General features: G+C 36.8%; 2 protein-coding genes and 1 pseudogene across 26 annotated transcripts in view; 2 read left to right on the top strand and 1 right to left on the bottom strand.

Moving 5' to 3' along the window:
- The window catches only part of LOC102913078 (excitatory amino acid transporter 4-like), a 106,325-nt pseudogene that overhangs the window by 51,450 nt on the left and 41,079 nt on the right, over nucleotides 1-13,796 (top strand).
- Nucleotides 1-13,796, bottom strand: part of LOC143270128 (uncharacterized) — a 71,007-nt gene that overhangs the window by 27,582 nt on the left and 29,629 nt on the right. The gene's annotated exons all lie outside the window — the stretch shown is intronic.
- The window catches only part of LOC143270126 (uncharacterized), a 53,744-nt gene that overhangs the window by 20,351 nt on the left and 19,597 nt on the right, over nucleotides 1-13,796 (top strand). For 2 of the 21 annotated variants that reach the window (XM_076558981.1, XM_076558979.1), the window contains exon 9: nucleotides 11,422-11,482. The exons of 17 other annotated variants lie outside the window; for them this stretch is intronic. The gene's annotated coding sequence lies outside the window, so the exon portion shown is untranslated. Of the gene's footprint in view, nucleotides 1-7,694; nucleotides 11,310-11,421; nucleotides 11,483-13,796 lie in introns of those variants that run through there. 2 more of the 21 variants (XM_076558982.1, XM_076558983.1) reach the window with 2 other exon arrangements.

Here is a 13,796-nt window from a genome sequence, read left to right as displayed (position 1 = left end):
AAATCCTCCCCCGAGGACTGTGATCAACCTGGTAGACTCAGTCCAGTCAGGTCCAGTCCCTTCCTCCCAGACTGAGCCAAGTGTCCCTGCATAAGCTCCAGGTTTCAAACAGCCAACTCATGCAATGAGCACAGGACTTGGTCCCACTGCCTAGTTGCCTCCCAAACTGATCAAGCCAATCAACTGTCACACCTATTCAGAGGGCCTGATCCAGCTGGGAGCCCCTCAGCCTTTGGTTCACAGTTCATGTGTTTCCACTCATTTGGCTAGAAAAATGTCTTTTTTATCACTAGACAACAAGCCCAGTAAATTATCAGGAGAAAAGCTACTTGTTCTTTGTATAACCAAACTCTACTACTTGCAGAAATTAACCCAAAGGGTTCTCAAAGAAATGAAATTCGTCAAATGAATGTGTTTCATTTTGCACAGTTTAAAAAATTAAAATAAGTACAACATACCATAGATTTACATATTAGCTTTTTAATGGGCAAACACTTTGAGTTCTGAAAAGTCTGATTCTCTAATTACACATTTATTAAAAGTTATGGCTCTCATGGGGATACCTGTACAAATTAAGGGTGACAATGCTCCAGCATGTGTCTCTAGTAGAATGAAACATTTTTTAGATATTACAGTGTAAAGCATATTGCAGGTATACAACACAATCCTCTAGGACTAGCAGTTATAGAAAGATCTCATCACACTTTAAAAGTAATATGCAATTAACAGAAAGGGTTTATAATGATCTCTAGAGATAGAATGCACAATGATTTATTAACTTTAAATTTTTTAAATGCTAATGAAATGGGAGCAACAGCTGCAAAGAGACATTGGATAATAGAAAAAATGCTGAACTAAATAAGACTATATACTTTAAAGATGTGTTGGCCTGAGAATGGAAAACATTTTATGTATTATGTTGAGGAAGAGGTTTTGATGTTGTTTCCACAGGAGATGAAAAGCTATGTATGCCATCAAAATTGATAAAAATTAGAATTGAACATGAGAGATTTCTTGATTAGGAGAACACACAGTTCATCAAACAATATGGCAATTCTACCTGGCCAAAAAAAAAAAAGAACTCCCCAAAATTAGGGTCAGCAGGGTTTTGTTCATGATTTTCCAGGAAAATATAAAATCCAGCTGAGTGATGTAAAGATTTTGGACAAATGAAGCATCAAAAAAAGAAGGGAGACACATCTGGAAAACATATACCAAGAAAATGAGTAATTTAGCCTAATGGTATAAAATATATCCAACAGGGTAAAACTTTCAAGATGTCTGTTTATACTGGTTTCTTCTCCTCCTCCTCCTCCTCCTCCTCCTCCTCCTCCTCCTCCTCCTCCTCCTCCTCCTCCTCCTTCTCCTTGTTCTTCTTCTTCTCCTTCTGGACTTTTGAGACAGGGTTTCTCTGTGTAGCATTGTGCTTCTCCTGGAACCCACTCTGTAGCTCAGAGATCTTGAACTCACAGAGATCTGCCTGGCTCTGCCTCCTGAGTGCTGGGATTAAAGGCCCATGCCACCACTGCCCGGCTTATGCTGGTTTCTACAGACATGTTAGGCAGGTGGTCTTTATGTAGTTCCAAGTCAATTAAAAACAACAGCTGGCTTTGGAGTTGGAGCAGTGCTCTCTTTGTCTCTAAACCCAAGCATGTCTGTTAAAATTCAGTCTCTGTCTCATATCAGAAGAGCCACGAGGTATGGGACAGAAGAAAAACAAAATTTAGGAACTATGATATTGCCACTAATCTCATATCTCTCAGTTTTATTTTGGCTCTTTAAAACTTTTCTTAATGTCTGAATACTATCTTAATTTTAAACTTTTCATTTTGATATTAATGGTCTCTCTGGTCAAAACTTTCTGTTTTGATACTCATCATTAGGACTAATTTTACACGTAGGTGTTATGTAACTTCCTGTATGTGATTTCAGGCTTGAGGCTGAAACAGGTATTTAGGAAATAAGCCTGTGTGTTCTGCATGTATTTTTATAGATTATGGTCCTTTAATCTGACCAAGATTTGCTGAATGTGACATTTAATATGTTTACACTTTCCATGTTGAATGTTGAACATTCCTAACAGCAACCTCTGAAGTCTCCAAAAGATGATAGGACACCAACAATGACTCCACCTGGATTGTGGGAATGCCACTAAGATGACAAATACCATCTAAAGATCAGCTTTGGATTACAAACTGCTCAGGACAATTTCAAAACAGATATGAAGATGATCTGATCTATTATAGACTACTCCAACCAGGACTTGAGGTAGCCTTACATTTTCCCATCACACCAAGACAGGACAACAGCTGAATTCCCCAGGACTTAACCATTATCTCTGTTTTCTCAGGGTTCCCTAAAGATGCCAGGACCCCATATCAACAGGAACTAGTCTAGAAAACACAACACCCACATTCTCAAGAAATGGGGTGGTGTAGATGTAACCAATCGTATTATTAAAATAAGAAACACAGAGCCAATGTAAAAGAGAAAGCCGAGAGGTCAGAGCTCAGAGATAAAATCTTACCTCCTGCAGTGCTCCTAGCTTCCCCGAGAGAGAGCTACTTCCTGTTTGTCCGTGTTTAAATATTCTTTCTGTTCTGCCTTCTCATTGGTTGTAAACCCAACCACATGACTGCCTCATCACTGCCTGTAAGTACCGCCCTCCAGGTCTTAAAGGCATATGTCTCCAATACTGGCTGTATCCCTGAACACACAGAAATCTACCTAGCTCTTCTAACCACCACGCTTTTGCTATGGCTCTAATAGCTCTGACCCCAGGGCAACTTTATTTATTAATATAAAATTAAAATCACATTTCAGTACAAATAAAATATCACCATATTTCCCCTTTTCTATTTTAATAAAAAGAAAAAAGGCAAAAGGTTATAACTAACAAAAGAAAAACTATATACAAAAGTACAATAACTATATACAAATATATACAAGTAACAAATACCTAAACGATGTCTAGTCCATTTGTATTTGACAAATCAGAGAAAATAATTCCCTTATCTATCCTATTTTAGTAAGTTCAAAATGTATCTAATTCACTTTCTATCCTAATTAATCTTCAACTATAACTAACTAATCTTCAACTCCCTCAGAGACCCAAGAAGGAAATAATATTAGCTAACAAAAATAAAAACAGGAAGTGCACAAAAGCAACTTCCAAAAATTTTGTGAGTTGACAGAAACAGCCAGCTGCCTGGACAGTCACCTGAGGTTTCTCTGCAGTGTTGGGGCATCATCTTCAGCCTATAGGCTTAGCGTATCTGACAGACTCATTTGTGAAGTAGGTTGTACACAAGGTCAACAGTTCAACCTCACATTGGGTGAGAGCAGTCCATGTACCAGAAACACCTGAATTCCACTAGTGTCATGTCATGATTCAGGATTTTAAATTCTGGAAATTGTTGATGGTTTTTGAATTCAGCTGTCCATTCTTCTTGGCTGTGTATATATGGCTTCATCTCAGCATCCTCTTCTTCTCCACATATCTATATTAAATGCCAGTCTACTATTAGGCGTGGGTTTTCAGTTGCTGTTCCATTGCACAACAGAAGCCATCGGCCCACTGCCTGTTCAGCTGCCTTCTAAGAAAAGGACACTGTACCTTTTCCGGATTGTGAAGGCCACTTCAGGGATGGTGCCATATTGTCCTGGCCTCAGAAGATGCCTTCTGATAAAGCCATAACCACACTTGTCTTGGCAGGAATTGGTAGTCCTTTGTTTCGTGTTCTGTCTGTCCATTTTGTCCTGTTGATTTGAGGATACTTTGTTGTCCAGTGGCTAACTTTTGCCACAATGAAAATTAACTCCATATGCAGTTTCTTCAATGCCCATATTTTCTCTGAAGTAGATTGGTACTGCCAGGAGCCGACATGTCTCAAAAAAGAAAAATTTCTAAGTTATTAAAACATTTTAAATGCCATATTCGGTAGATCTCTGAAGGGTTTGAAGATGACCTGTCTAAAACATATCTGCTCAATTTTTAAAATGTATCTAATATGACTACAATTTCTATTGTAATGTCTATACCTACTAACTTTCATTTCTTTATATCCTAATAGTTGATAATAATGTAAAGTATTTAAAACTAGTAACTATCTTTTTCTTTTCTTTTCTTTCTTTCTTTCTTTCTTTTTTTTTAAACAAGAACCTTAAATCTAATCTCCTTTGCTTAGCCTTTTTCCTAACCCTTGACAACAACTTGTAACCAACCCCCCTAAACAATGAAAATTATCCCAGACCCAAAACCCATTAAAAGAACCAAAAAACCACCCGCCCCACACCACTTCTTTGGCAATGTGGGTGTCATATTCTTAAAATTGCTTCCTGCTGGGTATGGGCGAAGTTATCTTTATCCTGAAAGAAAATTTTTTAGGTTAATTGTCAAATTCTAGGAAAGGTAACTATATCCTTCATTATTATCCAGTCTGTGTATAAAGCCAAAGTTCAGGGTTTATCTCAAGTCCTTATTCAAGTAGTCTTTGAGACTGGATCATCTCAGCTAGTCATCTCAAAATTGCTCTGAGCACCTTGTAGTTCAAAGCTGATCTATAGATGATGTTTGTCAGTTCAGTGATATTATTATTGTCCACTTGGAATTGTTGTTGTTGTGTTTGTTGTTGTGGGGCCCCATCTTCTTCCTGGAGATTTCAGTTGATGTTAGGCCTGGCCATGATTTCCTGCAGAAAACTGATAAGAGACTCGAACACAAAGACATATATATGCAGCTAATTGAAGCCTTTTTTCTAGAATTAGTTAGTACTCTATATGACCATTCATATCTTAACAAAGTTTAAAATGTGTATATATATATATATATATCAATCTTGTAAATTTTGATATAAAATTTATACTTTAAGAAAAGTTTAAAGAATCAGAATAGAATCAAAGAGTTGAGATTAGTAATAGAATAGTCCCTTAATTAATTTTGATTTTGTCCTGTCCCATAGCAGAAAATGGCTCTTTCTGGCATGATACAGGGAGTTTGCATTTTCCTTTTAACAACATGCTTGAGTTTAAAGAAGGAGAGAGCCATTCTCCAACTCCAAAGTCAGCTTTAAATTTTAATTGAACTGGGACTATTAGAAAACCAATAGTGTTAAATCTTTAGAGAAAAGCAGAAATGAACATTTAAGAAGACATAAAATTTTTTAGATAATATATACCCATATGCCATATACTCCCATATACTCTGTTTCCTGGGATAGATGATTTGTCCCTTTTCTTCAGTTGTCTCATTTGTCTTGTGTCCTTCAGATTCCTTAACCTTCATTCTCCTAAAAGACAAAAACAAAAACCTTCCCCCAAGACTAATTTTTGGGATGTTCCTTTTTGGCAAGTTAATGTCTGATTAAATGAAAAGACATGTGTTACAGGTACAAGTTAGTTTAAATTGGATGTTCATGCTGATTGATGAACTATCACCTCCTCTAATTAAGAGGTTTCTCTTGTTCAAATCGAACCTTTATCAATTTTGATGGTACCCACAGCTTATCTTCTCCTGTAGAAACAAAAGCAAAACCTCGTCCCCAACGTAATACATACCCTGGCTTCCATTCTGAGGTCAGCACATCCTTAAAGTATATAGGCTGATTTAATTCTGTAGTTTTTTCTATTATCCAATGTCTCTCTGCAGCTGTTGTTCCTTTCTCATTGGCATTCAGAAAATTCAAAGTTAATAGAGCATTATGCAGTCTATTTCTGGGGGTTTTTGTTACTCCTTTCTGTTTATTTAGCATATCCTTTAGAGTTCTGTTTGATCTTTCTATAACTGCTTGACCTGTAGGATTATGTGGTATACCTGTAATATGCTTTATTTTGTAATAAGCAAAAAACTGTTTCATTTTAACAGAGACATATGATGGAGCATTGTCAGTTTTGATTTGTGCAGGTATACCCATGATGGCCATAACTTCTAGCAAATGAGTGATTACAGAATCAGCTTTTTCAGAACTCAAAGCAGTTGCCCATTGAAATCCTGAATAAGTATCAATGGTGTGGTGTACATATTTCAATTTTCCAAATTCTGCAAAGTGAAACACGTCCATCTGCCAGATTTCATTCCTCTGAGTACCCTTTGGGTTACATCCTGCTGGTAATGGCGTTTGATTATAGAAGGAACAAGTAGGACATTTCTTTACTATTTCTTTGGCTTGTTGCCAGGTTATGGAAAAATCCTTTTTTAAACCTTTACTATTGACATGATGTTTTTTATGAAATTCTGAGGCCTCCAGCACATTCCCTATCAATAATTTATCAATCTCATCATTGCCTTGTGCTAAAGGACCTGGCAGACCAGTATGAGATTGGATGTGAGTTATATATAAAGGATGACTCCTTTTCCTGATTGTATCTTGTAATTGAATAAATAGTGAAGTTAATTCTGAAGCATCAGGGATAAATTCTGCAGTCTCAATATGTAATACCACTCTTTCAGCATACTGAGAGTCAGTTACTATGTTGAGAGGTTCTGAAAAATCCATTAATACCAACAGAATAGCATACAATTCTGATTTCTGCACTGAATTATAAGTACTTTGTACCACTTTACTTAAATTTTCTGATTTGTAACCTGCCTTTCCTTGTTTGTTGGCATCTGTATAAAATGTACAAACTCCAGATATGGGTTTTTGCCGTACAATTCGAGGCAAGATCCAATCAGCTCTCTTTATAAAATCAATTCTGTTGCTTTTGGGATATTTGCTGTTAATTTCTCCCAAAAAATTACTGCAAGCTCTTTGCCAAGGTTCACTTTCTGTCCATAATTTTTCAATGTCCTCCTTAGTTAAAGGTACGACAATTTCTGCTGGGTCTATTCCTGCTAATTGACGAAGTCTCAATTTTCCTTTCCAAATCAAGTCAGAGATATTTTCCCCATAAGTTTTTAATTCTTTATTTGGTTTATTTGGTAAAAATATCCATTCCAATATAATATCTTCCCTCTGCATTAATATTCCAGTAGGGGAATGCCTAGAAGGTAAAATAACCAAAATGCAATCCAGCTTTGGATCAATACGATCCACGTGCCCTTCATGTACTTTCTTTTCTACCAAGGCCAATTCTTTCTCAGCTTCAGGTGATAATTCTCTTGGACTGTTTAAGTCCTTGTCACCTTCTAAGGTTTTGAACAAATTAGTCAGTTCATCATTTTTTACCCCAACAATAGTTCATAGATGAGAAATATCTCCAAATAATCTTTGAAAGTCATTAAGAGTCTGTAGTCTATCTCTCCTAATTTGCACCTTTTGTGGTCTAATTTTTTGTAGCTCTATTTTATATCCTAAATAATTAATAGAATCTCCTCTTTGTATTTTTTCAGGAGCAATTTGTAATCCCCAGCAAGGCAAAATTTTCTTTACTTCTTCAAACATTCTTTCTAAAGTATCTGCATTTGAGTCAGCTAGTAAAATATCATCCATATAATGATAAATTATAGATTTAGGAAATTTTTTACGTATCACTTCCAATGGCTGTTGTACAAAATATTGACACAGAGTTGGGCTATTTAACATTCCCTGTGGGAGGACCCTCCATTGAAATCTTTTAACCGGTTGAGAATTATTATAAGTAGGCACTGTGAAAGCAAATCTTTCTTTGTCTTTTTCTTGTAAGGGTATTGAAAAGAAACAGTCTTTTAAATCAATAACTATGAGAGGCCATCCTTTTGGTAACAGAGTAGGCAAAGGAATTCCAGATTGTAGAGAGCCCATCGGCTGAATTACTTTGTTAATTGCTCTAAGGTCTGTTACCATTCTCCATTTACCAGATTTCTTTTTAATAACAAATACAGGAGAATTCCAAGGGCTGGTTGACTGTTCAATATGCTGAGCATTTAGCTGTTCTTCTACCAGCTCTTCTAAAGCCTGGAGTTTCTCTGTTGTTAAAGGCCATTGCTGAACCCATACAGGCTTGTCTGTTAACCATTTTAAAGGTAGAGCTGTTGGTATTTTTGGAGGATTATCAGTTGTTGTGCCCTGTTCTTGTATAATATGGATGGCTGGTGACCACTCAAAATAATGCCTTCTAATATTTCTCTCAGAAACATGTGCTAGTTTATGATTTGTTTCTGAGATTGGAGGGATTTTAATCTGAGTATTCCATTGTTGCAACAAGTCTCGGCCCCACAGGTTCATAGCTATGTTAGCGACATATGGTTTTAATTTTCCTCTCTGTCCTTCTGGACCTATACATTCCAGCCATCTTGCACTCTGTTTCACTCCAGATAATGTCCCAATTCCTAACAGTTGAACGTTTACCTCCTGAAGAGGCCAAGCTGGATGCCAAAATTCTGGTGCAATTATGGTAATGTCCGCACCTGTTTCTTCCAGACCAGACAACAAAACACCATTTATTTTTATCATTAATTTTGGTCTCTGTTCATTAATAGAAGTTTGCCAAAAAATTTTCTTTATGTTTTCTCCTGAATTTTCTATTCTCTCTTTTTCATCATCCTGACCAGCATGATTTATTCCAATAGTCATTTGGTTATTTAATCGCTCAGAGCAGGGATTTCCTCTACAGCTGCAGGAAAGGTTTGAACTGGTTTTGCTATGGGGGCCTGCATGAGGCCCCTCCGGGAGTTTCCCGAAAACTGAGGCAAAGGATTACCCTGTCTGTCGTTTGTTGATCTACATTTGTTGGTCCAGTGTTTTCCCTTACCACACCTTCTGCATACTCCAGAAGGAAGGGGCATTCTGTTGCCATTGTTCCTTGAAGAAACATTGCTTCTAGGAATGACCTGTTTACAGTCCCTTTTAAAATGTCCTTGCTTTCCACACCCAAAACATCTAACACTCCTCAAACCTTTTGAAATTACTTCTCCTACCCACGTATCATCATGCTCATCAGCCTCAACATTAATTGTTTCTCTAATCCAATCTTCCAAAGGTGCAGATCTTGCCCTTAACGGCCTGATTATTCTTTTGCATGCTGCATTCGCATTCTCAAATGCCAAAGCTTCAATTATTGCCTTACTAGCTTCTGATCCTGAGACCATTCTGTTTACTGCTGAAGCCAGTCTTTCTAAAAAAATCTGTGAAAGATTCTTTTGGGCCTTGCATAACCTTTGTGAATGACTCAGGTTTTTTTCCTGGTTCCTCAACTCTGTCCCATGCATTCAAGGCTGCCATTCGACATAAAATTACGGTTTGAACATCATATAAACATTGTGTTTGTATTGAAGCATATTGGCCTTCTCCAATAAGCTGATCCTAACAAACTTGTATTCCTTTATCCGTCCATTGTTTTTCTACATTTCTAGCTTCATCCTTAAACCACGTTAGAAATTGAATTCTCTGGCTGGGTTCCAGAACAGCTTGTGCAAGGTCCCGCCAGTCCTGTGGTATAATCCTATTATATGTTGACCAAGAGTTTAACATTTGCTTTACATATGGGGAATGCATGCCATAAGATACTATTGCCTCCTTAAACCTTTTAAAATCCATCAGTTCAATTGGAGCCCAGATATTTTGTGTAGCCATTTGATCAGGCATCTGCTGTACGGTTACAGGATAAATTAAGGGTGACTGTGTGAAAACAGGCTTTCTTTCTGTAACCTTATGATCCAAACTTGAACCAACTTCACTGTTAAAATTAACAGGTTTTTCTAAAGCTGTTATCCTGGCACTTAAATCGACTATCTTTTTAAATAGTAAAATGAGAATAAGCATGGTGATAAACTGCATAATTCCCATAATACTAATCTTTTCATATAGTTGTTCCATTGTCAGACTGCCTAAAATTTCAAACAAAACCCAATTTTCTTCCAATGTACACAGGAAACCCATTTTTTTTAAATGTGGAAAAAATTTGTCTTTTAAATAGTTTCCTTTATGACTTACCAAATCTGCGTAGAACAGTAGAAATCCGAGCGAATTTCAAAAGAGCCACCTAGTGTCCTAGGTGTGAATCCAGAGAGAGAGAGAGAGAGAGAGAGAGAGAGAGAGAGAGAGAGAGAGAGACAGAAACAGAGAGACAGAGAGAAAGCAAGAGAGAAAGCAAAAGCGAAAGCGAAAGTGAAAGTGAAAGCGAAGGGGTAGCTGGCTAAAGCTTAAAGCCAGCCACTTGTTCCCTCTTGAGCCGAGTCAAGGCTTGGCTTTACAGGCAGGGGCCCTGTTTAGCAGGGCAGGCCTGAGCTGTTTGTAGCACTGGCTTTAAGCAAGCAGCTCACAGTCCAGCCTGAGCCCAAGCAGACCTGGGCCGGGGCTAGGGAGCCGGCTGCTCCGGCTAGGGAGCCGGCCCCAAGCAGTTTTTAATGGATTCTTGTCACATTGGGCGCCAGATGGATGGTTTTTAATTGTTCAGTGGATTATAGATGTTTGTTGTTGTTCAGAGGGGGAGGGTTGGTTAAAAATTGTTTCTGGTCATGGTCTAGAAAATACTTTTCAAAGCAGGTTAGATTTGCGGCCTGTCTTCCTAAAAAGAAAAAGAAAGGGGGATATAGGACTGATAAGACAGAAGAGTAAAAATCATTGAATTTACTTTAATTCAAAAAGCAATTATTAATCTCAATAAAATTTACATTTGTATGGATTTTTGTATAGTGATACAAATTTAAAGTTATTTTGTAACACTGGATTTAGGTTTCTATTTTTGTTTAAGATATTATATATTGATACAAATTTAATATTACTTTTGTTATACCATACATATATTTCTATTTTTGTTTAAGGTATTGTACCTATGCAGCTCATATGCAATGTGAAGTATTAGTCCTTGAAAGATATTCAGGATAGTAAAGAAATACAGGTTAATAGTCACCCATAACTATCAAACTTATAGTCAGATTAGTTATGTTTTTAAGGTGAAACAGAGATATATTTAAATAGATAGGTGATCTTCAAACACTTCAGAGACCTACAGAAGATGACATTTAAAATATTTTAATAACATAGGTTTTTCTTGACAATGAGACACATCTGTTCATGGCAGCACTGACTGATCTACTTCACAAAGGATGATGAGCTTTGAAGAAACTCCAAATGGAGTTTGCTTTCTTTTGACAAAAACCATTTGGGCAAGAAACTGCCTTTGCCTTGACTGCTGACAGTATGCTGTCCAAACTGGACAAGAAGGACACAAAGAAAAGTGACTGCTGAATTTTGCCAAGATAGGGTAGGATCACCACTCAAAATATTCTGCTTCACAAAAAAAAGTTTCTCAGATATTCTAGGCCTGTAGTCTGAAGATGGATGCTCCAATGTTGCAGAGGAACTTAGGTGACTGTCCAGGCAGCCAACTGCTTCTGTCATTTCTCTTGGATTTGGAACTCACTTGCTTTGCACTTTCTGCTTGTGCAGGTAATATATCCTTCTCAGCTCTTTGATGAGTTTGAAGACTAGATAGTTATAGTTGCAATCCTTCCAAATCATGATAGAAAGTAAATTGGGTGCTAAATTTTGTACTCTTCAGGAGAGGACAGCTAAAGGAACTACTTTCTCTAATTTTGCTAATTACTCGGAGACTGGACATTGTAAGTGTATTCCTTACTTGATAATTGTTTCTGTTGTATGCAATTTCATTTTTGTTAATGTTGTTACCTTTCTATCCTATCAGACATTACCTGATAATCATTCTAATTTTATATAGTTTTACAATGTTAGAGTTAGAAACTTTTCTTTTTAATTAGACAAAAGGGGGCAAATATTATGGAGATCTTACCTACATCATGTCCTGTTGTCCAATTAGAGTCAGGCATTGGTTCAAGGGGCAGGGTTTACACTTAGCTGGTTTGCATGGGTCATAGTTTCCCTAGACTTGGGAAAGAGCAACCCCCAGAAAAGATGAGGCAGGGCTGGAAGTTTGTATAAATCTTTTTGAGCCAGGAGCAGATGGAGACTGCATATGTAGTAGTCATTATGTTTGTCTCGGGTTCTTATCTATGTATTTTGTTGTCAAATTTTATTTTATAATAAATGGTGTAAGAAATCGCAATACTCTTGTAATATCTGTGAGGAGATGAGTTGTTTGTAGATTGAATGTAATAGAATAATCCAAGACATAGCTGAGACACTGAGTGAAAGGTTCCACCTGTAGTGTGAGGAGTAGAAAGATAATCATATGTATATATATATATATATATATATATATATATATATATATATATATATACATATATATAATTCACCTTCCATATTATATATTTGTATGTGTATATATATTTATATTTCAACTTAGATTATTCTCAAAATTTTTATCTTTAATTTTTTTAATTTTTAAGTTAACAATGTAATTCTTAATCATCTTTCTTCTTTTCAAATTGTCCCATGGATTCCTCTTTTCTCTCTTTCAAATTCATATCCTCTATATTAATTAATTGTTGGTACAAGCTTATATCTAACTGCATATGCTTATATATTTCTAAACTGTTCATGTTCTGTCTGTATAATGTTACTTGCATGTGTACATTCAGGGCTGGGAATTTGATTTTGGATAAACAATGGGCAAGCTATTCCCAGTGGAGGACTTCTGCTCTCAGCATTTCATGGTCTCCTGTAATTCTTTGTGTAGTGTTGAGGCCTCATATTCTTTTCCCATTCACTTTGCATGTCTATTGTTATTGTCCTCATTCAGTTTATATTTAAGATGCTATTGTGGTGAGCCTCTAATAGAGTAGCTTCTGATATTATTAGGAGACAGAATCTCACCTCAAACTTCTTGATTCTCTGGATCTTAACATTTCCCCATCTTTTCTCCCAGTAGGAACCCTGAAAATGTTCAAGTGTCCCCTAAACTTCCTGTTTTTTTTTCTTTCTAGAACTGATACTCTGTTTGAATCTGATCTGACTGTTTCTGAGGTAGCTGTTGTTGCTATTACAGGACAGGGCAATTTCTTTCCTGGATGATTAGACCCTGAATGCCATCTACACTGAAAGTTCACATTTAATGGTTTCATAATTACTTATCTATATTATCCAACCTATTTTTTATTCTTCTGGTTTTTAATCAACTGGCATGTACTTAATAAGGGTTAGAAAGAGACGTGTACCATTCATTCCTTTCTAGCTTTAAGCGTGGATGTGGTCCTTCACTGTTCATATGGTAGCTGGCAGGCATATACAGCCATATAAGATTCAGACTGCATTAAAATAAAATAAAGAGTATCCATCTCCTCATTCATACTTGCCATATTTGAAGTGCTCAACACTTACATATGGCTAATGTTTGCCGTACATCCAGCCACTGACCAGCCCATGCCTCAACATGTCCTTTGTAGCATGTTCAGGCTGTGGAGCTGAAGCCTGTTCCATGGGACCTTCTAGAAGTTCATTGTCCTTTTCCATCACTAAGCTAAGTTCCCTGTGTCTGAAGTGTTGGGCTTAATTTTATCAGTAAATCTTCAGAGCACTTGATAACCCCTGGCAGATATTTACCTTAGAACAAGGGTCTTGAGTCAGCCTCATGGCGTATTTCTTGGTGTTACCATGTAGGAGTCTGGTTCAGTTTTAAGTTCTTTGTCAGTTAAAGAATTAAAGAAAACAGGTGTGTAAGTGACAGGTAGCAGTAGAGAAATATCAAACGTCCAAAACTGGAGAAAGACTTTGCACCATAAGAAAAGTTTTCTTGGGGTGGAGAAATGTGTGTGTAGTAGAAACAGAGAAAAATGGAATCTGTTATATTCAGAGTTGGTGCTCAGGAAGCTGAGAATTCAATCTCTTATCCAGGGCTCTGTGTTTTGGTTTTTTTTTTTATGTCCATGAGGAGACATCATCACCTAATTTAGTGTTGGGCAGTTTGAGAAAAGATAAGATGTATAATTAGCTCACAATTGTTGTTTATACATGTCC

Source organism: Peromyscus maniculatus, chromosome 22 (genome assembly GCF_049852395.1).
Source record: "Peromyscus maniculatus bairdii isolate BWxNUB_F1_BW_parent chromosome 22, HU_Pman_BW_mat_3.1, whole genome shotgun sequence".
Taxonomy (NCBI): Eukaryota; Metazoa; Chordata; class Mammalia; order Rodentia; family Cricetidae; genus Peromyscus; species Peromyscus maniculatus.
The sequence above is the reverse complement of the archived record's forward strand: the minus strand, read 5'-3'. Positions and strand labels throughout refer to the sequence as shown.